The sequence below is a fragment of the Salmo salar genome, chromosome 04, assembly GCF_965601325.2.
Source record: "Salmo salar chromosome 04, fSalSal1, whole genome shotgun sequence".
Classification (NCBI taxonomy): domain Eukaryota; kingdom Metazoa; phylum Chordata; class Actinopteri; order Salmoniformes; family Salmonidae; genus Salmo; species Salmo salar.
In genome coordinates, this window is record NC_138294.1 from 31,535,671 (window position 1) to 31,561,755 (window position 26,085).

Here is a 26,085-nt window from a genome sequence, read left to right on the forward strand (position 1 = left end):
TACTTCCTATACCCATGTCAGTGTACAACAACCATTGTTTCAGCCTCATCAATACCATATTCAGTTCACCTCCAGCACTCATCAAACTGGAGAAACTCTGCTTGGACACACATAGGGCTCTGGTGAAAAGTAGTGCTCTGAATAGGGTGCCATTTGGGACTAACCCTCTGTATATCATAACCTGTCCATTGTCCAATATTTCCTATTCACTTAAGCGTGAGCAGCAGTACCCAATCATTTTGAAAATGGAGCTGTTCTTAGTTTAACCTGATTTATGAGGTACTGTCACATCATGATTAGTTCTTACAGTAGTATGGGTTGACACTGTTATTATTTGTACACTACCGCTGCCCTCTGCTGTCGAGAAACAGCACCTGCAGGTTCTGTATAGTATTCTACCATCTTAAAAGACTATTCCACCCAAAAACGATCTTTTGGTATTTGTTTCATTAGTCCATTGTTGACATAGTCCCAAAATATTATATTCAACTGATGCAAAACATAGCATCACATGATGCAAAATGTGGCTCCATATGATGCATAATACATCATATGGGGATCATTTCTGTATTTTGAAAGTTATATATCTTAAAAACATTTAGCATCAGTTGAATATAATATTTTGGGACTATGTCAACAATGGACTAATGACAAAAATACCAAAAGATCGTTTTTGAGTGGAGTTTTCCTTTAAGATAATATCCAGTGGTGTAAAGTACTTGAATAAAAATACTTTAAAGTACTACTTAAGTAGTTTTTTGGAGGTATCTCTACTTTACTTACTATTTATATTTTTGACTACTTTTACTTCACTACATTCCTTAATGTACTTTTTACTCAATACATTTTCCCTGATACCCAAAAGTACTAGTTACATTTTGGATGCTTAGCAGGACATGCACTTATCAAGAGAACATCCCTGGTCATCCCTACTGCCTCTTATCTGGCGGACTCACTAAACACACATGCTTCATTTGTAAATGATGTCTGAGTGATGGAATGTGCCCCTGGCTATCTGTAAATATACACCATCTGGTTTGCTTAATACAAGGAATTTGAAATGATTTATGATACTTAAGTGTATTTTAGCAATAACATTTACATTTTATGCTTAAGTACATTTTCTTTACACAAGTCTATTGACTTGATGTTGGAATTGACACAGTCACACAGCCCAATATGATCAAAAATAGATTCTTCGCTGAGATAATCACTGCATTGGGGAGCAATAGTAGTACGTTGAATACCTGTTCCGTCTCAGATGATGCCTTTTCCTACTCCTCATGGGCCGTGGACCAAAAGTAGTACACTATGTCGGGAATAGGGTGCCATTTGGGGCGCAGACACTATCTCTGAAATGTTCTGTGCCCGTTTCCGGATCTGTGCGTATCTTATTATCTGTACTGTCTGTACTGTACTGTGGTGAACTTACTAAATGAAATGAGAGTTTGACTGTGTGATAATAGGTTGCTTCTTGCGTAAATATTTTCTGTCATGATTTTAATGATTTGTATCATTAAAATGACGTGTACTGTGACGTGTACTGGCATCATTCAACGTCCTCAGTCATTCGAGGTCTTTTGAATTACATGCATTTCCTTGCCGAGGTACAAAGAAAAGGCTAGACAAGAGAGATTGTCTCCAAATCGCATTCTTGACATTTTTCCTTCCTCCATTCTATTATTTTCTTATTCCTCCGTCCTCACGGCCAACCAGCATTAAAATGCACTCTTGGGAAGAGAAAAAAACAACTTCATTGTGTTGAAATGTCAAGCATGTGTTATGGCATATATTATTCATTATTATGGTTGCTATGCAAACCGATACTAATAATATCTACACCAGCTGAGGCTGTTTGCGCAATGATGAAGGCAGACCAAAGCACAGCATGTCTCAATCAGCCAATCAAGAGACAATAATGGTTCACAGCCCTACTATTACCCAGCAGCCAATGGGGCCGTCACTTCTAATAAGAAAACTGAATGAAAGGAACGGATGGGAGAAGTGTCTGATCTAAATCTGTCACAGTACTTTGTTGACATCATCGTCTTGGAACTTTGGTACAGTATCATCTTAATTTAATCCAAGCAATTAAGGTTTTATTCTAACACTGACAAGGATGTGTTGTTGCGTTGAACAACAAAAGAGCTGATTGGCTGACACTGCCATTCCAAAATGGCTGCGGTGGCTTCTCTTGCTAGCATGAGGACAAACAGGGCAATTTCTCTGGAAAAATGATATTTCAATCTTCTAGCTCTATCAGTTTGGATAAATGTACAATTTGGAGTACAGTGTCATATCCCATCCCTGCATTGATTTCGTGCCGGCTCCAGTGTCTTAATCTAACCGTGATGGCGTGCCGACCCCAGTGCAGCTCAGTGTAAACAAGCGTAACGGTAGTGGCGGAATCTTCTGGCTAACTGCCACTTGAACACCACCACGATTCTCCCCTTGGCTGCATCCCAAATGGCACCCTATTCCATACATAATGCATAGGACATCCTTGAGAACTATAGTGGTTGATTTTTGTATTGGGACATACAATTCTTATACCATTAGTATCCCCTAAAGGTAATTTATGTATTTGAGTGTGCATGATAATATTACCCAGCAGCCAATGCACAGTATGGCAAAACGTTTTGCAACGGAAAAAGAAAACAAGGGTTTCTTATTGGACAAGTTCAGATAGTCCCTCCCCGTTTCAGCCCATTTGCATCCATTTCATTCCTGAGTACGACCCATCTCTGAAGCGCTCCAGACAGTCTTGACTGTCAAACTCATATCCATCATCTCCAGCACCAAACCAGTGTCTACATGCGTGTTTCTATCTGTTAAAGATAAAAAGGTTGAAAAAAAGCTTCTCTTTGACATCACAAGGTAGGATTAAATGAAAAAAAGTGATTTTCAAACCCTCCAACCAGTTTCTAGCCCAAGGGAGGGTATTTCTTGCTCCCAAAGTCACCACAAACCTCAGTATTTGAGAATCCATTTTTGAAATGTTAACTTTTGAAGATGTCATCAGGTAGAACAATTTAACTTCAGATTTTTTTTCTACAAAACATAGAAACACGTGACACTGGTATTGTGCTGGAAATAATGAAAATGAGGTTGAGAAGTGGTGGCGTTTCCCTTTGAGGTGAACGATGGAGTGCAGTCTTCTCATTTGGCCACAAGATGGTGCTTTAGCCCCCCACCGATCAAAACATCAGACCGCACACTGACAGGCAGCACCTGCAGTATCATCCATGCATTGTATTGCACACTGTGTCCTGGCTGCACCCGTATTGGGAACAATAAACACCAGGGTTGCATTCACTAGGTACCACATAGAATAAAACGGACAAACAGGAAGGGACTGAGTAATGCTTGTTTACGTTTTCTTGGCGTACACTAATGAATGCCAACCAGCATTAGGGCTTTCTTTCGATATCTAATGGAAAATTATTGTAATGACAAGAGTAGCAGAGGATTAATCCTTGAGAATTTCTTGATAGGCAATTGGAATGGGCTTGTAAATTTAAAAAATAATAATAAGATGGACTAGGTTAAATTTAAATAGTTAACTTCTCCATTGCCCTTTTCTTTTAAAGATTCCTGTCTGTCACCTTCCCTAACCATGTAGCAATTTGCTAATGGTCCACTTGCACAAAGTGACAGACAGGCAGATACACACGCATGCACAACAAACACGCCCTAGACCCCCCCCCCCCCATTGAAAAATTCTCCAACACCTGAAACGGCTTTTTCCTGCAATCTAGAGCCATCATCATTATGCTTCATTTTATGTAAAAAATGTCTTCATTTCTTTTTTTCTGCATTTCTAAGCATAACACTGAGCTGTCTGTAAATCTAATTTTATTGCAGGTGTAGCGAAATGCTTGTGTTTCTAGCTCCAACAGTGCATTAATATCTAAGTAATATCGAGCAATTTTACAACATAAACCCAATAATCATACAAATCCAAGAGAAGGAATGGAATTAAGAATATATAAATATATGGATAAGCAATGTCAGAGCGGCATAGACTAAGATATAATACAGTATATACATGAGATGAGTAATGGTAGCATTGGTAGCATTGCCTTTAAATTGTTTAACTTGGGTCAAATGTATTGGGTAGCCTTCCACAAGCTTCCCAGAATAAGTTGGATGAATTTTGGCCCATTCCTCCTGACAGAGCTGGTGTAACTGAGTCAGGTTTGTAGGCCTCCTTGCTTGTACATGATTTTTCAGTTCTGTCCACAAATTGTCTATGGGATTGAGGTCAGGGCTTTGTGATGGCCACTCCAATACCTTGACATTGTTGTCCTTAAACCGTTTTGCCACAACTTTGTCCATTTGGAAGACCCATTTGCGACCAAGCTTTAACTTCCTGACTGATGTCTTGAGATGTTGCTTCAATATATCCACCAAATTTTCCGCCCTCATGATGCCATCTATTTTGTGAAGTGCACCAGTCCCTCCTGCAGCAAAGCACCCCCACAACATGATGCTGCCACCCCCGTGCTGGTGTTCTTCGGCTGGTTGGTTCTTCGGATGGTCATTATGGCCAAACAGTTCTATTTTTGTTTCATCAGACCAGAGGACATTAATCCAAAAAGAACGATCTTTGTCCCCATGTGCAGTTGCAAACCGTAGTTGGCTTTTTTATGGCGGTTTTGTAGCAGTGGCTTCTCCCTTGCTGAGTGGCCTTTCAGGTTATGTCGATATAGGACTCGTTTTACTGTGGATATAGACACTTTTGTACCTGTTTCCACCAGCATCTTCACAAGGTCCTTTGCTGTTCTGGGATTGATTTGTACTTTTCGCACCAAAGTACATTCATCTCTAGGAGACAGAACGCATCTCCTTCCTGAGCGGTATGATGGCTGCGTGGTCCCATGGTGTTTATACTTGCGTACTATTGTTTGTACAGATGAACGTGGTACCTTCAGGCGTTTTGGAAATTGTTCACAAGGATGAACCAGACTTGTGGCTGACTTTTGATTTTCCCATGATGTCAAGCAAAGAGGCACTGAGTTTGAAGGTAGGCCTTGAAATACATCCACGGGTACACCTCCAATAGGCTAATTGACATCATTTGAGTCAATCAGAAGCTTCTAAAGCCATGACATTTTCTGGAATTTTAAAGAAGCTTTTATAGCACAGTCAACGTAGTGTATGTAAACTTCTGACCCACTGGAATTGTGATACAGTGAAATAGTCTATCAACAATTGTTGGAAATAATTACTTGTGTCATGCACAAAGTAGATGTCCTAACCAACTTGCCAAAACTATAGTCGGTTAACAACAAATTTGTGGAGTGGTTGAAAAACGAGTTTTAATGACTCCAACCTAAGTGTAAAACTTCTGACTTCAACTGTATGTGCTAGTGATGGCTATTTAACATTGATGGCCTTGAGATGGAAGCTGTTTTTCAGTCTCTGTCCCAGCTTTGATGCACCTGTATTGACCTCGCCTTCTGGATGATAGTGGGGTGAACAGGCAGTGGCACAGGTGGTTTTTGTCCTTGATTATCTTTTTGGCCTGCCTGTGACATCGGGTGCTGTAGGTGTCCTGGAGGGCAGGTAGTTTGCCCCCGTGATGCGTTGGGCAGACCGCACCACCCTCTGGAGAGCCCTGTGGTTGCGGGTGGTGCAATTGCCGTACCATGCGGTGATGCAGCCCGACAGGATGCTCTCAATTGTGCATCTGTAAAAAAGTTTTAGGTGCCAAATTTCTTCAGCCTCTTGAGGTTGAAGAGGTGCTGTTGCGCCTTCTTCACCACACTGTCTGTGTAGGCGGACCATTTCAGTTTGTCAGTAACGTGTACGCCGAGGAACTTGAAGCTCTCCAGCTTCTCCACTGTGGTCGATGTGGATAGGGGGGTGGTCCCTCTGTTTCCTGAGGTCCACACTCATATCCATTGTTTTGTTGACATTGAGTGAGGTTATTTTCCTGGCACCACACACGCAGAGCCCTCACCTCCTCCCTGTAGGCTGTCTGGTCATTGTTGGTAATCAAGCCTACTACTGCTGTGTCGTATACAGACTTGATGATTGAGTTGGAGGCATGCGTGGCCATGCAGTCATGGGTGAACAGGGAGTACAGGAGGGGGCTGAACACGCACCCTTGTGGGGCCAGTGTTGAGGATCAGCGAAGTGGAGGTGTTGTTTCCTACCTTCACCACCTGGGGGCAGGACCCAGTTGCACAGGGCACGGTTCAGACCCAGTGCCTCGAGCTTAATGATGAACTTGGAGGGTTCTATGGTGTTGAATGCTGAGCTATAGTCAATGAACAGCATTCTTACATAGGTATTCCTCTTGGCCAGATGGGTTAGGGCAGTGTGATTGCGTTTTCTGTGGACCTATTGGGGCGGTAAGCAAATTGAAGTGGGTCTAAGGTGACAGGTAAGGTAGAGGTGATATGATCCTTGACTAGTCTCTCAAAGCACTTCATGATGACAAAGTTGTTTAGTTCAGGTGTCTTTGCTTTCTTGGGTACAGGAACAATGGTGGCCATCTTGAAGTTGACTGGTGATTATTTAGTTAAAGAAACTAAATATGCTGCTCTGCATCTCTGCTAAAATCTGGGTAAAAGATTGCAAGGAATGTGAGTCTTATTCAGTACATTTGGTAAATGATTGCTTTTCTAAAGTCTACCAACCTTGACAGCAGGCATGCCAGCTTAGTTAGACAAACTAGCTACTCTAACTTGACTAATAGGTCACAATTGTAAATGAGAACTTGTTCTCAACTGGCCTACCTGGTGAAATAAAAAAAGAATAGCCTGAAATGGCTTAGGTTCCCAATCTGGGCTAGCTAAAGCCAACTTCATAAAATTGCTAGGTGGTTATTAGCATTACAGAGACAACTAAACATTTCACACACAGAAAATACCAGGACATCTGAGGGGGCACATGGCCCTGTGTCCCCTATGAATCTCCTCGACAGACAGAGGCACACACCTCACTTCCATACTCAAGGACTCCTAGTCCTCTTGCATTAGCTGCTGATTTTTATAGTGCATTAGCCTGTGACTTCGTGGCTGTTGCCTACCCGTTAATACAGGCGCTTAAAAATTAAAAAAAAAACATCTCATTGATTCATTTATTACTGATTGGTTTGTTGATCAAATCAAATTTGATTGGTTGAAATAAAGTGAGGAGCCCATTATAGATGACATGACAGGTGATCATTATTACTAGTACATGCAGTTGCGGTGACTAGGCCTACTTTGACATGCTTTAAAAAAATGTGGTACTAAAAAAAAAAGTATTCGTTTGTAGGATTTCTCTGCATGTATTCATCTCAAGTCCTAGTTCTCCAGGGAATTATCGTGTTTTTCGGTCCTGCTGTGTTCACAGGAATGAAAGCTCCTTGGGAATCGCACAGGTAGAGGGATGTCTTTCATCTTCTAGATATCGGTGGGCAGAAATCTTTATTCGAGCTCGAACAGCCTTATTTTCTCTCCTTCGCTCTCCCAGTGCGCCCTCTCGCTCTATTGCAAGCCTACTGTATTTCTGCTGCAGAGTGGGGCGTGTGACGTCAACGAATGCTGGAGCGGCTCCTTCGCTCGAGCGAGAAATGGGGAGAAAATTGCAAGGTGAGAAGCGCTTTTTACCCTACATAATGTTTTGGAGGGATGGCAGTGCTAAGGGTTTGTGTGTATGTATCAGTTGACACCACGTTCGAGAGAATGGCTGAAAATAACGCAAAATTAGAGCTAGCAGGCAGCACACAAGTGATGGTCTGTCTGTGCACTGTCGAAAATGGTAGGCAAGAAAATCAGGGCATGCTGCTAGTGCTACGCTACTACCCGCGCCGGACATACTCCGCCTTCTGCACGTTGTCATCCGTATCGACACGACTGCATTGATATTTGTCAATGTTATGCTATGTAATTAAACGTGATGTTTTTCTTCGGTTATTTAAATTGTTGAATGATAGGCTACAGTTAAGCTGCATGTTCCTGCTGCGGTATGCTACCTATGCCACCTGTCTGGGTCTTCACACCCAAACGAAGACTGATAACGTTCAGTCAGTGCGATTGTTGCAATCAATATGTATAGACGTTCATTGCACGTGCGTAATTGTCACTTAATCAATCAGTTGTCAATCGAATGTTCGGAATCCATAATGTCACCGGCCTAATTCGCTTCTAATAGGCTACGTGACGGTTAGTGATAATCTGGCCCATGCCCATCATAACATGATACAATCTATTCGGGTGGAATCATTATTCAGCGGATAACGTGTAATGAAGCCTATTTTTGCACAAAATACATTTTTGGAAGCTTTTAAGTCTAGAAACACTATCATTCCGGTATATCCATGTTTTTTTTTCAGCGAAATGACAGTTATTTTGGCATAATGTCCAAACATCAAAGCAATATGATTAGGGCCCATCTGATAATATATCATTTACTTTAAATATGCATTTATATTTTGAAAGATCCCACTACTCAGCTATGAGCCTCATAGTAATTCCAGCTGTCCCACTAAATACACTTGAGCTCAAGGTGAAAGGTCTCGAAGGAAATTATGATTTATGCACTGCATTATGCACTGCTTCTGCTTGGCCATTTAGAAAACTTCCCAGATCTGCCACCACAGCTCTTGAAGCCACAGCAGCACTTTGCCTAAAGTGACAGACAGGCTACTTGAGTGTGGGAAATTGTGCTGTGTGTGACCAGTGGGGAAATACTGATTTACAGTTTTGTGTGACTGGCTGACCACTGTGGGAAATACTGACTTGCTGTTGCTGTGTCCATGCTGTTCTGTTGGGCATCAGATGTGACTAAAGTCAAGTCATTTAAGCTTTCAATTAAAGTAATTTTGGAAGTTTTCCTGTTGAAAAGGGATATCCCAAGTATAAATGCAGTACTCGCACACACTAAAGCATAGCTGCGGGGAGTATGGGTGCTAGAGCACCCCCTGAAATGTAAAAAAAATTAACCAAATAAATATTCAGGGAGTGCTGCAGCACTCTCAGCACCCCTACTTCCCTCGGCTATGCTTTAGTGTGTGTACTTTACAGTATTTATTAGCTATATTTTTTTTACAAAAGTAGTGCACTGGGGCTTCACTAGACCTGTATTAGCAGACCGACATTACTTTTAGACCTAAACACAAGATGAAATTGCATGCATGGACACAAACAAATACACAAGCGCACATTTGCATGCACAGACCCCACGGTCCCACCCACTGCTAATTTTTCTTTTCAGAGGAAACACTGCACACACACTTTTAGTAATTTGAGATACTTTTGCATGTACATTGCTCGTGAAGAAAGGTATAGTTTCCTCTCATTTTAAAGGTAAAGACAGTCAGCACACCACTAAGTCTTTCTACCTGTAGCAGAATAAGCTGATCATTCAGGCTTACTATCACAGGTGATTTCACTTCCCTGTCAATTACCACTGCAATTAAGCTAGCCAATATGAGGATAATGTAGGTCAAAATCCCCTAACAGGTTTCAGTAACATTTACACTGAACAAAAATATAAATGTAACGTGCAACAATTTCAAAGATTTTACTGAGTTACAGTTCATATAAGGCAGTGGTCGCCAGCTGGTTGATGGCGATCGATTGGTTGATCTTCAAGGCATTGTTAGTTGATTGACAAACATTTCTGTAGAACAGCCAACGATATTTGTGTTGCAGTGTTGGCGGTAGGTCCACTTGCCTTACCCGGTAACACTTTGCTTACCGGGTAAGCGAAGTGTTTCCGTTCTGAACCATTTCTGTTTGAAAAGACAAACGCCGCCTACCCAGGAGGACCGGGAGATCTTAGATTAAATCAAGTGCGCCTACTGGCTAGCCAATCAGCTAGCTCAACCACCGTGCCTACAGAGCTTCCCCGGCCACAGCAACGTTTGATACAAACTTATTACCACAGAGACTGTCAAAGAATACAGCGAAGAGCTGCTGTTTTTATGGCTGAGTTCATGATTTAAGTTTTTATTCAGCACTGTCAACACTGTTTTTATTCAACGCGATTACAAAACATAAAATTTGTTTCTCTGTACTTCCACTCGCACTGCTGCAACGAATGAGTAGCCAAGTGTATTGATAGCCTTGCATTTTTATTATTATTAGTAGCTTGTCGTGGCTACTTTAATATAGAGGAATATTTAACTTTCTCTGGTCATTGGAATAACATGAATTTGTGCATGACTGAGGCAGATGCGGTGTGACTCGAGTTTAGCCATCCGGTGAGAGACTGTCCCGTCTCTGGTCAGTCTCTCCCTCCCTCTGCTGAGACTAATGCTGTGTTCAAAACAACTCAGAAATTGGCGTCTTGAACACACTGAAGTTGGAAGTCAACTAGGAACTCAAAAAACGAGATCCGACTGGGAAAAATCTTTTGAACTTGGAATTCGAAGTCGGAAACACGGGCATCTTTCTAGAGCTCTGACTTTCCGACCTGACGATCACGGACTTCATGATTTTGACTTTTTTGAGTTCCCAGTTGTCTTGAAAGCACCATGGCCATTAAATGCAGGTACCATCAGTCCAGTAAAAAAACCAACTAATTATTTACATTTATGGTCCGCAGTGCCTCGCAAGTGATACACCAACTGATCAATTTTGTTATCAAAGCTTGAGTTTTGAAAGCTGATATGGTTTGAGAATAACAATATTGGCAGGCCAGGCATATAGCCAATATGCTGTGATAATGTATTAGGTCTACTGCCCAAACATCATTCCTACAGAACTGTTTATATTAGGTTAATATTACAAGTCATGTTTAAATAAAAAATCTAAGCGGAAGATCTCTGCTTGTTTTTTTTGACTGCGAAAGTGATCTTGACTCAAAAGGTTGGTGACCACTGATATAAGGAAACCAGTCTGACGTAACATTTTGATTAGGGCCTAATGAATTTTTGTCATATGCACCGAATACAACAGGTGTAGCCCTTACAGTGAAATGCTAATCTATGGATTTCACATGACTGGGAATATTATGTATCTGTTGGTCACAGATAACCAGTCAGTATCTTGTGTGACCACCATTTGCCTCATGCAGGTGACACATCTCCTTCGCATAGAGCTGATCGGGCTGTTGATTGTGGAATGTTGTCCCTCTTCAATGGCTTTGCGAAGTTTCTGGATATTGGCGGGAACTGGAACACGCTGTCATCCCAAACATGCTCAATGGGTGACATGTCTGAGTATGCAGGCCGTGAAAGACATGGGACACTTTCAGCTTCCAGGAGTTGTGTATAGATCCTTGCAAGATGTGGCTGTACATTATCATGCTGAAACATGAAGTGATGGTGGCGGATGAATGGCACGACAAATGGGCATCTCGTCATGGTATCTCTGTGCATTGAAATTGCCATCAATAAAATGCAATTGTGTTAGTCTGTAGCTTATGCCTGCCCATACCATAACCCCAGCGCCACCATGGGGCACTCTGTTCACAACATTGACATCAGCAAACCGCTCGCCCACACACAGCCATACACGCTGTCTGCCAGCTGTTGAAACCTGTATTCATCTATGAAGTGAGCATTTGCCCACTGAAGTCGGTTACGACGCCAAACTGCAGTCAGGTCAAGACCCTGGTGAGGACGACGAGCATTCACATGTGCTTCCCTGAGATGGTTTCTAACAATTTGTGCAGAAATTCTTTAGTTGTGCAAACCCACAGTTTCTTCAGCTGTCCGGGTGGCTGGTCTCAGATGATCCCGCAGGTGAAGAAGCCGGATGTGGAGGTCCTGGGCTGGCGTGTTTACACGGTCTGCAATTGTGAGGCCGGTTTGACGTACTGCCAAATTCTCTAAAACGATGTGGCTTATGATAGAGAAATGAACATTAATTTCTCTGGCAACAGTTCTGGTGGACATTCCTGCAGTCAGCATGCTAATTGCATGCTCCCTCAACTTCAGACATCTGTGGCATTGTGTTTGTCATAACTGCACATTTTAGTGGCCATTTATTGTCCCCAGCACAAGGTGCACCTTGTGTAATAATTATGCTGTTTAATCTTCTTGACATGCCACACCTGTCAGGTGGATGGATCATCTTGGCAAAGGAATAATTCTTACTAACAGGGATACAAACAAATTTGTGCACAATCTGAGAAATTAGCTTTTTGTACGCATGGAACATTTATGGGATCTTTTATTTCAGCAATTTTTGTTCAGTACAAATATATTACGCTCTAAGAAGAATTTACCTCTCATTTGACATTTAGTTTCTTTTTCCTCCAAAGGTTAGGCCTATTTCTTCTTTGTATTGAATTTCAAATAGAAATTCATGGGACATTTTTGTTCAATTTCCACACAGTGACCGAGGGTGGAAGACATTCCCAAAGCGATTCAAGAAAATCTCCTTGACAATGGTGACTGATGAGCACCATCTCTGTCAACTAATGCATTCCTTTAACCACTAGTTGCCTTGGAGGAATGCTGCATATTCGGTGAAATGTAATTCTCATGCAGAATGTTTTCTGTCGCGCAGACAGTTGGGTGTCAAGTATTCCTGTGTGTGCGTCAGTGACAGTGGATCTTCCCATAGTCATTTTCCTTGTGTAGGTGTCAAGTATTTTCTACAGTGACAGTGGAGCGTCCCAATCCCATAGTAATTTTCCTCAAGTAAACATACAGCATCACATCACCTCTGGCAAAACATTGATCGTACTACTCCTGTCCCATAGCGCCACTACACTATCTGACTGCCACTATGGGACGGTAACGAGAGATTGTTTTGTTTACATTTGAGACCTCAGTTGTTGACTGCCTCTGATCTCCCCACAATTTTGAACAGAGATTTGATACAGCACCATTTATACACACAGTTTATTAGGTACACCCAAGTACTGGGTCAGACCCCCCCCCCCCCCACCCCTTTGCCTCCAGAACAGCCAGAATTTTTTGGGTCATGAAAACATTGCTCAATTGGTATTAAGGGACCTAATGTGTGCCAGGAAAACATTCCCCGCAGCATTAAACCACCAGCCTGTACCGTTGACACCAGGCAGGATGGGGCCATGGACTCACGCTGCTTACTCCAAATCCTGACTCTGTCATCAGCATGACACGTATATTTCTGTTTGATCTGATTCACTATTATTGGAAACAATCAGACCTTTTACTGTCATGTGAATAAAGGCCATCCCCAGTCAGAACGGGGAATATAATTTACGTCCCAAATGGCTACCTATGTAGTGCACTTTATAGGGGAAAGGGTGCCATTTGGGACACCACCATCATCCCAGCATTTCTTTGCCTGTTTTTCTGACACTTGCTTTTTCACTTCATCCCCTGGCAAGAGCTGCCCCTTTACCAATCTACCAGTTCCCTCCTTAATCAAAGTAACTCTATTTTCCCATCTTAGTGAGTGGTCTAGTTTGGGTGAGTGTGAGATCTGTAGTGGTGGAGAAGAATCCAAATGGGGCAGCAGAAATTCTCATTTGGGAGTCTCTCCACGCATGCAGTACTAGGTAACAGCTGTGCAGAGTCAATCACTTTGAAGATGCACTGTACATATTCAGACCTGTGATCAAATTGTTCAGAATACTTGCAAGCAGTTCTTGCCTGGTGCAATGGAACCAATGAAATGGTCCCTAAAGTGCAAACCCCGCCCATGTGGCACTCCAGGGAGGCTCAAATACTATTTGATCGCAGGGTCTGAATCAATTGAAATATTACATCCATTCTTGATGGATATTTGCACAGAACTAGTTGGTGTCCCTCTGTCTCCCCAACATAGGTTAGACGTATGGATTGTGGAGACATCAATACATGTTGCTTTGCCACCTCAAATCAAAGGGAACACTTAAACACAATGTAACTCCAAGTCAATCACACTTCTGTGAAATCAAACTGTCCACTTAGGAAGCAACACTGATTGACAATAAATTTCACATGCTGTTGTGCAAATGGAATAGACAACAGGTGGAAATTATAGGCAATTAGCAAGACACCCCCAATAAAGGAGTGGTTCTGCAGGTGGGGACCACAGACCACTTCTCAGTTCCTATGCTTCCTGGCTGATGTTTTGGTCACTTTTGAATGCTGGCGGTGCTTTCACTCTAGTGGTAGCATGAGACGGAGTCTACAACCCACACAAGTGGCTCAGGATGTGTAGCTCATCCAGGATGGCACATCAATGCGAGCTGTGGCAAGAAGGCAGTCTGTCAGCGTAGTGTCCAGAGCATGGAGGCGCTACCAGGAGACAGGCCAGTACATCAGGAGACGTGGAGGAGGCCATAGGAGGGCAAAAACCCAGCAGCAGGACTGCTACCTCCGCCTTTGTGCAAGGAGGAGCAGGAGAAGCACTGCCAGAGCCCTGCAAAATGACCTCCAGCAGGCCACAAATGTGCATGTGTCTGCTCAAACGGTCAGAAACGGACTCCATGAGGGTGGTTTTGAGGGCCCGACGTCCACAGGTGGGGGTTGTGCTTACAGCCCAACACCGTGCAGGACGTTTGGCATTTGCCAGAGAACACCAAGATTGGCAAATTCGCCACTGGCGCCCTGTGCTCTTCACAGATGAAAGCAGGTTCACACTGAGCACGAGTCTGGAGACGCCGTGGAGAACGTTCTGCTGCCTGCAACATCCTCCAGCATGACCGGTTTGGCGGTGGGTCAGTCATGGTGTGGGGTGGCATTTCTTTGGGGGGCCGCACAGCCCTCCATGTGCTCGCCAGAGGTAGCCTGACTGCCATTAGGTACCGAGATGAGATCCTCAGACCCCTTGTGAGACCATATGCTGGTGCGGTTGGCCCTGGGTTCCTCCTAATGCAAGACAATGCTAGACCTCATGTGGCTGGAGTGTGTCAGCAGTTCCTGCAAGAGGAAGGCATTGATGCTATGGACTGGCCCGCCCGTTCCCCAGACCTGAATCCGATTGAGCACATCTGGGACATCATGTCTCGCTCCATCCACCAACGCCACATTGCACCACAGACTGTCCAGGAGTTGGCGGATGCTTTAGTCCAGGTCTAGGAGGAGATCCCTCAGGAGACCATCCGCCACCTCATCAGGAGCATGCCCAGGCGTTGTAGGGAGGTCATACAGGCACGTGGAGGCCACACACACTACTGAGCCTCATTTTGACTTGTTTTAGGGACATTACATCAAAGTTGGATCAGCCTGTAGTGTGGTTTTCCACTTTAATTTTGAGTGTGACTCCAAATCCAGAACTCCATGGGTTGATAAATTGGATTTCCATTGATTATTTTTGTGTGATTTTGTTGTCAGCACATTCAACGATGTAAAGAGAAAATTATTTAAAAAGATTATTTATTTCATTCAGATCTAGGATGTGTTGTTTAAGTGTTCCCTTTATTTTTTTGAGCAGTATATATCTACTTGAAAATAAAGTTGAATACCCCGCTCCTAAAACTACTTTGACACTCATTACGATTATTATTTAAAATTTCTGTTATTGTCCATAGTTGTCGGAATTGTTTTTTTCACAGTTAGGGTTGCACATTTTGGGGAATATTCAGAGGTGGAAACTTTCCGTGGGAATATATGGGAATTTAATATTAATACAAAGTAGATGTTTTTTGCATTGGATATATTTACCATATGGACACAAACATAAGTAGACATAATTGCAAATGATTAAATCCTTCCAATAGAAATACATTTGTAATTAATTTTTTTTTTTTAAATTGTAACTTTAAATAAATAAATGAATTCACTTTTCACATGGGATGATTTCACTGAACAACAAAAGGGAATATTGAATGATCCATCACATCTCCCAAAAACATTTTCAACATACATCTTTGAAATGATAGTCTAGAAACTAAAGCTTTGGTTGTCTTCCTCTCATGCTGCCATGTCTTCTCCCTGGACCTCCTCAATGTCTACCTCTTGAACATCAGACTCTGAGGCCTCATCTTCACTGTCACTTTCCAACCTTGTTGAGGATGGCTCGTTGTCAGGCTCAAAAAGCCTTAAATTTGCCCGGATGGCCACCAATTTTTCAACCCTTGTATTGGTCAGCCTGTTTTGATGTGTGTTCCCAAACAAGGACCAGCTGCGCTCTGAGGCAGCTGATGTTGGTGGGATTTGGAGAATGATTGAGGCAACAGGGGAAAGTGCCTCAGATCCACAAAGTCCCTTCCACCAGGTGGCTGATGAGATGCATGTTGGCACAACTGCCATATTGCATCTCCACCCCAAAGCCCTTGCTTGGAAGTGTATTTCACCAGACTGCCAAGAACCTTGCCCTTATGGCGAGGGCGAGGCCAAGGTGGCGAGACACGGTAGTGATGACACCATAAGCCATGTTGCTCTCTGCACCAGACAGGATGCTCTTGCCAGCATACTTGGGGATCCAACATGTATGGGCTTCAGGCAGAAGTCTTCATGCATTTCAGAACTGCAGTATCCTCTGCTTGGCACATCAGTGAAGTGGGCAGGGCAGTATGGCTTTCTTCTTACATCTGCAAGCGGAGTCTGAACATCAGACAGGATGGCGTTGTCTCCCTCAATCTGCAATGGCTACTGCTATAGGTTTCAGGCTGCTTACCACTCTCTCCCAAAATACATAATCCGTGAGGATCCTCTTGATGGGGCTGTCCATATCGGCAGACTGATATGGCCATTTCTTGGAGAGACTCCTTCCCCTCCAGGAGACAGTCAAACTTGATGACAATACCACCCCAATGGGTGTTGCTGCTATAACTTGATGATCCTACACATGCACTCTACAAGAAAGCCAAGGAATTGTTGAGGTATCTATTGTTTTCAGTTCCATGATGTCCTTGGCGCAGATTCAATGCATGAGCAGCACAGCCAATGGGTGTGATGTGAGGGTAGGACTCCTCCACTTTAGACCAAGCAGCCTTCATGTTCTCAGCATTGTCTGCCACCAGTGCAAATACCGTCTGTTCCAAGGTCATTGACTGCCTTCAGCTCATCTGCAATGTAGAGACCGGTGTGTCTGTGCTCTTGTAGAAAACTGGTTGAGGGGTGGAGATGGAGTTAATTATTCATTGCCCACCAACATTCGACCACCCATCAGAGATTGCAATAGTTTGCTTTCTCTGATTTGCTTGAACTCTGCATCCAGCAAATTAGTAGATAAAGCATGTCTGATTGGAGGGGTGTATGCTGGGCGAAGAACATTCAGAAATCTCTTCCAATACACATTGCCTGTGAGCATCAGAGGTGAACCAGTTGCATATACAGCTCGAGCAAGACATTCATCAGCATTTCTCTGACTACGTTCCTCCATTGAGTCAAACTTCTGATTCCAGGAGGACCATGAGCTGTTGCTATCGATAAGGTGTCTTCATAATTTTCACCTCGAATAGAAGCAGAGGGACTTTTGTCAGAGGTTGCTTGTTGTGAGCACTGAGGAAACTTTATGCACTTGGCCAGAAGACTCTGCATCTTTGTTGCATTCTTCACATATGATTTGACACTATTTGCAAATGTACACAGCTTTTCCTTCTACATTAGCTGCAGTGAAATGTCTCTACACATCAGATAGTGCCCGTGGCATTTTTTGTTAAAAACACAAATGCAACTCCATGTGCAGTTAGATTAAACAACGCCTTTGTAAGATGAATGTTTTAAAATGAAACCTGTATGGAAACAGGTGAATTAACACTCGGCAGGCTCAAGCAAGCTAAAACCCACATGGTAGCAAAAACTAACAAATCGTTAAGTTAGAAATTATTTAAACACTTTGCTGTAGGCTACTATTTACTAGTTAACAAAAAATCATGTCGTATAAAATATATTCACCTCACCCAGTATTGTAATCCAAACTTACCAGAAAGCATGTAGTCCTTGGCTCATACAGTGTAGCAGTGTGGGCTCAATAGCATCTCATTAGTGTGCAAGATCTTGAGAATCATCTGTACATGTGATGGAAGAGTGCACTGTGCATGCAGAGGGTTGCAATGCTATTGAATTGTGGATAGTTTAACCAAAATATGTCACAAGACCTAGAATTGCCTTATGTTTATCCCACAAAAGGTTCACTGTTATAAGCTAATTTAAAAAAAAAAAAAGTAATTTTTTTTAATGAATTTAAGCAAAATTCCAGGGCTTAACTTCCCTTGGCAAATTTCCTGAGAAATTTCGGCAATTTACTGGAAAGTTTCCGACCCTTTGCAACCCTAGTCACAGTACAGTAGCAGTGTCTTCTCAATGCTCAGCGGCTGCATCCACAGTGTAGCTACTCTTAAATATTCCCACCTTTTTCTTGTCTCTTTTCCTTCACACAGTAGCTGTGACCCAATATTCTTAAACAGTCTCCTTGTCTCCTTATCTCCTGTCCTTCATAACCACTTTTACATGAAAGGAGTGAACAGGTTTCTACTTCCCACCATGGCTTTCACCTATCAACCCCTATCAACTGTCATGAAGGAAAGGTAGACCATTGTGTGACACAGTCCAGTCCATTTTGAATAGAGTGGGCATCCCCGAAGAGGACTTCGACATTCTGTTCAGTTGGCTGGCTATGGGATTGGCACTCTGCTGTGTGATTGGCCTGTCTTCGGAGAACCCGTGGCTTACTCAGGACTAACACTTTGACACACTCATGCTAAAGCCTAGCCAGCATTGGGGTAAACCAGTGTTAGAGCTAAGGCAAAAGCTAGGATAGCTAAAATCTGGTAACCTTTCCAGAAATCCTGGTTGGAGGATTCTGTATTTCCTGCTTATTCCCTCCTGATTTGTGGAATCTGCTAACTGATTTCTTGAATACCTGGGAACTTTGGGAAAGTTGCTGGAACTTTACAATCATAGCAGAAGCCCTTATACAGTAAGGAGATATGGGAATCTGTGGAGCCAATGGGGAACACAGTAAAACACAGGCGCATGTTAGTTATTGTCATAACGTTCGCCAATATGTTTAATTACATGCTTGAATAAAATGTATATTTAATTCCGCTCACTCAAACTTTCTAGTTCATCTTCAGAATAAAACCCTTGAACAGTCTGAACAACACTGACTAAGAGTAGGCAGATGCTTGTGTTGCACCTTGCAGAGTCTTGGCACCGCTAAATGCCACCTCCGCGTGAAGCACCGCAGCGGTAGAAGACTCTGTGCCGGTTATTAGCCAGCCACATCCTGCCTTGCTTCTCTATTCTCTCCACACCTCCAGGCAAAACATTTACTTTATCATAGATCAGAATGAGGACGTGATGCATCTCTCTCCAACTGTACAGTGCTTACCGATAATGAGATGCAATTCGGCACTGATTTCAGTGCTTCTGATTTCAGCAAACCTCTGATTTTGGATGAGTACGTATCTATTGTGGGCCAGCAGTATGGATTGTTTAATTAAAAGCCACTGGACAGCGTTTTAAAAGCCAATTGGTGATGGGCACATGATGGGTCGTCTCCCTCGGATTCCCTCTGGGCCTAATTAAAGGTCAGCTTCTCTGCATCTACACAGTGAGATGATACTGATGGAACGGGAAAGCTCATTGCGTTATTAGCTCAAGGAGGTCAATCAGTTGGTCTGTGGATCTGTTTGTCTGAAAGGGGGGTGTTATATATTGCAGGCTACTATTTTTGAGTGTTCTTGTTAACACTAGCACACTGTGTAGTAGGGAATAGGGTTCTATCTTAGACTCAACCCTACAACAGAAGGATTACTCAAAACACTGTACATTATTGTCTCTGCTTGGCCAGTGAATGCAGTCAAGGCAGGAAGGCTAAAGCAATCAGGCATACTATAATAGCATAATTGGTATAATCTAATTCAAAATAAAGCAAAAATGCTAAACTTCCTTAACCCTCACTGGGAAGGATACACCCTCTTTCCTAGGACGCTGGCTAACCAAATCGCCCGCACTTGATAATAGTGACACCAGCAATCTCCTCTTCTTCCCTCCCCTCTTAAAATAAGTCAGGTGTTATTCACAGTGGCTGATGCCCTCCTGGCCTGTCTACTGCTGGAGTCTCTTGTTACCTCCATGTCACTTGTTTCCTCTACCATCTGTCTCCCCCCCCCCCTCCCCGACACCCACAGCTCAACCCCTCGGCTCTCTGTGCCCGCTTGCCCTCACTCGTTTTTTTTCACTCCCGCTCTGCTGCCACCACCTTGTCTTGATCTACTCTTTCTCTCTCTGCAACCTTTCACTGAGTCATTTCAACTTCCTGTTAGCATGCCACAGATCCTTTCATCACAGCAGAATGGGATTCTGGAGTTAGCTGGTATCCCCAGAGACTTCCATTTTTAGACCTGCTAGATTCTGCAGACCCCCACAGGCAAACATTATTTCAATGTTCTTCTCAGCCTTGCCCCCCTTTTTGCCCTCAGAACAGCCTCAATTCGTCGGGGGCATGGACTCTACAAAGGCGTTGAAAGCGTTCGACAGGGATGCTGGCCCATGTTGACTCCGGTGTGTCCCGCAGTTGTCAAGTTGGCTGGATGTCCTTGGTGGACCAGTCTTGATACACGGGTAAACTGTTGCGTGTGAAACCCAGCAGCGTTGCAGTTCTTGACACACTCAAACTGATGCGCCTGGGACCTACTTCCATACCCCGTTCAGAGGCACGCTGTAATCAATGTAACCAAGAAGCTTAATCTTGCAAGCTAGCCACATGAGCTAGGAAGTTAGCAAACCAAATGCATAGCTGGAGCCCTGAGCTGAAGGGAATTTATTTTGAGACTTTTATAAGATACTGTATTTAGCTGGCAAACATTTAGTAGTGAATTAGTAACTTGACCACCTCTCTGTGAGCTGGACAACATTGGATCGTCATGACACGAAAGCTTCTGTGTGTTCTTTGAGCCAGTCATGGTATGTTTGCTTACAATCTGCTGCTTTGGGGAACAGCTTCAAAATGAAAAAACGCAACAAGTGAAATTAAGAACACAATCTGCTTTATCTATTAACCGAGCTATTGCACAAGTTGACTACTAAGTATTTAATATTGACAGTATTAAAAAAAATCATACCGTGGGTATTTCAAAATACCCTGGTAATACCGCCCAAGCCGAATGCACTACTATGTAGGGAGTCATTTGGGACGCAACCAATCTGAATGTTAATCGCACAAAACCTTGGCTGAAACCATTTTGAATTTAAATAACGGTGTTGCTCTATTTCACTGGGATTTATGGCATATTGACTTGGCGTTAATCCTGCCTCATTTCGATTCCTTCTTGTCTGGAAGCCTGACTAGAAACGGACGCCAATAAAGAGGTTTTGTGAGATCGTTACAGTTTGCCTGCCAGCCAGGGAAGGCTCTTTAAACTTTCTCAGTTTTAAAGGTCCCCTTCATTGTTTTAAAGTCTAGACTTGAAGAGCTGAGGTTAGTCACAATAGGGTCATGCAGGGAAACAACAATGTCGTCAGTTAGAACAAAACCATTTCAATGTTGTGTAGACATGAGGATAAGTGATACAATAAAATACAGTAACATCTGATACAGTAAATATCATAGTAGATCAATACTGTACTGCCTTGTACAAGTCTTACCCCTGCAGGCTTGCATGATTCTGAGAACACAGTGGAAGCCCCCAGGTGCCTGCTGCTGTGAAGAGCCAGGATTGTGTGCATGTGTGGAAGGGAGGATCCCCTCACAGACATGCAGTTAGGGCTGTGACTGTCTTGGTATTTGAGGTTAAGGTAATTGGCCAGGCCAACCACTGTGTGTGTGTGTAACAGTTATGTTTGTATACTTGTTTACATGGAAATGCTTATTTGAAATCAGCCATTACACTTCGTTATTATCTTGGTATTTCATTATTATTATTCAGGTTATTCAACAAATGAAGAAATGCCAGGTTGGAGAGGATCTCTAATTTTCGTATTGTCACATTAATGGAGTCAAACTTAAGATCTATGCCTACTTTGTCTGTTGGCTTTTCTGCATATCATTGTTTTTAATACAAATCCTATTTTGACACCCAACCATTTAAATTAAGTCCGATGGGGTTTCTCCCACTTTTACCAAATGTTCGTATAACGTCACAAAGGCTGCCGCGTCATTCGAAGACAGTGGCATTAACATATATTTTCTTCGAAGAGAACGCCGTAATGAAATAAATCATGTAATCTAAGCTATTGAGAGGCCCTTTAAAAGATTAAATTATGACCGGAGCGTTTTGATTCTTATTAAAGAGATGGAGTTCACCCAGGCTACTTTAGGAAACTCAAACGCACTCCCCCGTTTTAAGCGCCAGTCAATCACAGCCAACAGCGTATGTCAGACACAAGCAAATATTTATTCTTTCCTTAAAACGTATTAAACGTAGGCCTACTTGTAGGCTTTTCTGAAAGTAGGCTAGAAGATAATGAATTGACAAGGAAAGTAATGAAGGGGACAGCTATGCTATGAAGATTAAATTGACAATCGTTCAAATAGAAACAAATACGCGCAACATGTCAAGCCTATTTATTAGCAACGTTGATTATCAAGAGGAAGAGTGTTGGTAAGATTTTTCAAATACTGTGAGGAACTATTCTAATTTGTGAGGTGAAGGTGAAAAAACACTGAGAAGCGCAGTTGTGCACTTTACTACATTTGCGAGAAGCAGGCCAGGTACTTCTATGCAGTGTTCAGGCATGTGCGCTCTGTCAACGTTAACAGGACAGAGAAACCAGACACATGCTCACATGGAGCGTGTAAATGATGGTATGAAATAAACCAAAACTTGTTTCTCACAAGTGTAGCAAGTTGTGAACTCTGCAAATAACATTTCAACTCCGAGAATGAAACGGTAAAATTAACATAAATGTAACCAAATGACAGGGATTAATGGTAAATTGCCTGTTTACAAACTGTAGTTTACCACATGGGCATTCATAAGTTTATTGCGGCCTAACACTGTATAGCCTAGGCTATTATTCTACTTGGCGGGGATTGGAGGGCAGCACAGTCTATACATTCTGTATCAAACTATACCATACCAGATATTGGCAAAACAGTTGCTTATAATTAGGGCTGAAAAGGGTCAAACTTTCCATTAAATTTCCGGAAATTTTAAATATGAAGTTAAGTCCTGGAATTTTGGCAATTTTGCTTAAATTCCTCAAAGTTAGCTTATAACAGTGAACTTTTTGTGGGATACAAGGCAATTCTAGGTCTTGTGGCATATTTTGGTTAAACTATCCCCAATTCAATGGCATTGCAACCCTCTGCATGCGCAGTGCATTCTTCCATCACATGCGCAGTGCATTCTTCCATCACATGCACAGATGATTCTTAAGATCTTGCACACTAATGAGATGCTATTGAGCCCACACTACTACACTGTCTGAGCCAAGGACTACATGCTTTCTGGTAAGTTTTGATTACAATACTGGGTGGGGTGAATATATTTTATAACTTTTTTTTTTTTGTTAACTAGTAAGTAGTAGCTTACAGCAAAGTGTCTAAATAATTTCTAACTTGTTAACAATTTCGTCTAGGTAGTTTTTTTCTACCATGTAGGTTTTAGCTTGCTTGAGCCTGCTGAGTGTTAATTCACCTGTTTCCATACATGTTTCATAAAAAAAAAAGGATCTTACGAAGGAGTTGTTTAATCTAACTGCTTAGCTATTCATCTGTACATTTGAGGCTTTTTGAGCCTGACAACGAGCCATCCTCAACAAGGTTGGAAAGTGGCAGTGAATAATTTTTTATTTCACCTTTATTTAACCAGGTCGGCAAGTTGAGAACAAGTTCTCATTTACAATTGCGACCTGGCCAAGATAAAGCAAAGCAGTTCGACACATACAACAGAGTTACACATGGAGTAAAACAAACAGAGTCAATAATACAGTAGAAAAATAAGTCTATATACAATGTGAGCAAATGAGATAAGGGAGGTAAAAGCAAAAAAGGCCATGGTGGCAAAGTAAATATAATATAGCAAGTAAAACACTGGAATGGTAGATTTGTAGTGGAAGAAAGTGCAAAGGAGCTAAATAAATACAGTAGGGGAAGAGGTAGTTGTTTAGGCTAAATTCTAGATGGCCTATGTACAGGTGTAGTGATCTGTGAGTTGCTCTGACAGCTGGTGCTTAAAGCTAGTGAGGGAGAAGTGTTTCCAGTTTCAGAGATTTTTGTAGTTCGTTCCAGTCATTGGTAGCAAAGAACTGGAAGGAGAGATGGCCGAAGGAAGAATTGGCTTTGGGGGTGACCAGAGATATACCTGCTGGAGCGCGTGCTACAGGTGGGTGCTGCTATGGTGACCAGTGAGCTGAGATATGGGGGGACTTTACCTAGCAGGGTCTTGTAGATGACCTGGAGCCAGTGGGTTTGGCGACGTATGAAGCAAGGGCCGGCCAACGAGAGCGTACAGGTCGCAGTGGTGGGTAGTATATGGGGCTTTGGTGACAAAACAGATGGCACTGTGATTGACTGCATCCAGTTTGAGTAGGGTATTGGATGCTATTTTGTAAATGACATCGTCGAGGATCGGTAGGATGGTCAGTTTTACCAGGGTATATTTGGCAGCATGAGTGAAGGATGCTTTGTTGCGAAATAGGAAGCCAATTCTAGATTTAACTTTGGATTGGAGATGTTTGATGTGAGTCTGGAAGGAGAGTTTACAGTCTAACCAGACACTTAGGTATAGGTAGTTGTCCACATATTCTAAGTCAGAACCGTCCAGAGTAGTGATGCGGGCAGGTGTGGGCAGCGATCGGTTGAAGAGCATGCATTTAGTTTTACTTGTATTTAACAGCAGTTGGAGGCCACGGAAGGAGAGTTGTATGGCATTGAAGCTCGTCTGGAGGGTTGTTAAGTGTCCAAAGAAGGGCCAGAAGTATACAGAATGGTATCGTCTGCGTAGAGGTGGATCAGAGACTCACCATCAGCAAGAGCGACGTCATTGATGTATACAGAGAAGAGAGTTGGCCCAAGAATTTAACCCTGTGGCACCCCCATAAAAACTGCCAGAGGCCCGAACAACAGGCCATCCGATTTGACACATTAAACTCCATCAGAGAAGTAGTTGAACCAGGCAAGGCAATCATTTGAGAAACCAAGGCTACTGAGTCTGCCGATGAGGATGTGATGATTGACAGAGTCGAAAGACTTGGCCAGGTCAATGAATACGGCAGCACAGTATTTCTTATTGATGGCGGTTATGATATCGTTTAGGACCTTGCGCGTGGCTGAGGTGCACCCATGACCAGCTCTGAAACCAGATTGCATAGCGGAGAAGGTGCGGTGGGATTCGACATGGTCGGTAATCTGTTTGTTGACTTGGCTTTCGAAGACCTTAGAAAGGCAGGGTAGGATAGATATAGGTCTGTAGCAGTTTGGGTCAAGAGTGTCCCCCCCCTTTGAAGAGGGGGATGACCGCAGCTGCTTTCCAATCTTTGGGAATCTCAGACGACACGAAAGAGGTTGAACATGCTAGTAATAGGGGTTGCAATGATTTCGTCAGAGAATTTTAGAAAGGGTCAAGATTGTCTAGCCCGGCTGATTTGTAGGGGTCCAGATTTTGCAGCTCTTTCAGAACATCAGCTGACTGGATTTGGGAGAAGGAGAAATGGGGAAGGCTTGGGCAAGTAGCTGTGGGGGGGTGCAGTGCTGTTGACCGCGGTTGGGGTAGCCAGGTGGAAAGCATGGCCAGCCGTAGAAAGATGCTTATTGAAATTCTCAATTATAGTGGATTTATCAGAGGTGACAGTTTCCTATCCTCGGTGCAGTGGGCTGCTGGGAGGAGGTGTTCTTATTCTCCATGGACTTTACAGTGTTGCAGGAAGCAAATAGCTTTTTCAAGCAGAAAGCCTTGGCTTTTCTAGCTGCCTGTGTATATTGGTTGAGGAGATGAGGCCTCAGTCTGATGTTCAAGAGGTAGACATTGAGGAGGGCCAGGGAGAAGACATGGCTGCATGAGAGGAAGACAACCAAAGCTTTAGTGTCTAGACTATCATTTTACAGATGTATGTTGAAAATGTATTTGGGAGATGCGATGGATCATTCAATATTCCCTTTTGTTGTTCAGTGAAATTATCCCATGTGAAAAGTCAATTAATTTAATTACAGTTCAATTCGTAACTACATTTTGGATTTTTTTTTTAATGGAAGGGTTTAATAATTTGCAATTATGTCTACTTATGTTTGTCCATATGATAAGGTAAATATATCCAATGCAAAAAACATCAACATTTAAATGGTATTAATTTGCATATATTTGTTAATTCCCATGGAAAGTTTCCAC

The 26,085-nt window shown here is 42.7% G+C and overlaps 1 protein-coding gene across 2 annotated transcripts in view; it reads left to right on the plus strand.

The window, feature by feature from the left end:
- The first annotated feature begins 1,981 nt into the window (after positions 1-1,981).
- The window catches only part of fbxo41 (F-box protein 41), a 111,269-nt gene continuing 87,165 nt past the window's right edge, over positions 1,982-26,085 (plus strand). Inside the window, exon 1 of one of the 2 annotated variants that reach the window (XM_014195607.3) lies at positions 1,982-2,060. The gene's annotated coding sequence lies outside the window, so the exon portion shown is untranslated. Of the gene's footprint in view, positions 2,061-7,291; positions 7,587-26,085 lie in introns of those variants that run through there. The other variant, XM_014195608.3, reaches the window with a different exon arrangement.